Below are 951 nucleotides of genomic sequence, written 5' to 3'. Positions count from 1 at the left end.
TGCAGTTTTTATTTGTTTTTATTTGTCTTCCTGAACTCACCTGCCATGACTGACTTATTTTGAATGTGCTGATTTCAGAATGGCTGTTTCTGTCACAGTTTTATTCGTAGAGAAGCACCAAACTAACAAGATATCTCATGAAACTAAATGGTTTATTATTGCATACAGTTTCATAAATCCCAGTAGCTTTAATTCAATTTTTCTTGAACAGTAGCCATTCGTTAATTACTTCTTTCAACCATCCAGTGTTGGAAGGGGACTTCAGACCTAGACATTAAGATGGACTGTGCAGATTGCAGTAGACTGCATTCATCATATAAGTCACTAAACTCTATATCCAATATGATCCATAAAAAATTATTTGCTGTGCAAACTTTCAGAGAACTTAAATTCCATTCCATTCAAAGATGAAGCCTCTCTGGTTCCACTAGACTTTAGTTTCAGTATGTCCAAAATTGCCTTCTGATAGTCCCGCCAATGTTTCTATTCTGAATACCCAAGTTTCAAACACAACTGTGATATTGCACATTTATCTTCCAATGAAACATATGTTGATCAATGACCTATACACTTTACATGTTGCATAGAATAGTCTAGGATAGTCACAAACATTCCCCACATCACTATTATGAGACCAACAATTTTCTGTTTTCTGCATATTCGTAACAGCAACAACAGTAATTTTGGGGGGGATTGTTTTATTGGCCAGAGTCCATTTCCCCAATACACTCCTACAGTAACTCATAGTGGAATTACTTGTATCCCCACTATTATCACAATTGGATGAATCATCAGTTGTATTACTTCCTCAGCAGTAGGGTTAAACTGTAAAAGAGAATTCTACAAATGGTATTAATCTGTTGTTGCTGTTTCATGGGAAAGAGCAAAAGTTCTGAATGGTCTTGTTGCACTTTGATTCATGCTTCATTTTCCTTTTCTACAAGAGGTTCC

Source organism: Notechis scutatus, chromosome 1, assembly GCF_049901735.1.
Source record: "Notechis scutatus isolate UNSWTSFEM ecotype Mainland chromosome 1, rNotScu1.2, whole genome shotgun sequence".
Classification (NCBI taxonomy): Eukaryota; Metazoa; Chordata; class Lepidosauria; order Squamata; family Elapidae; genus Notechis; species Notechis scutatus.
The sequence above is the reverse complement of the archived record's forward strand: the minus strand, read 5'-3'. Positions refer to the sequence as shown.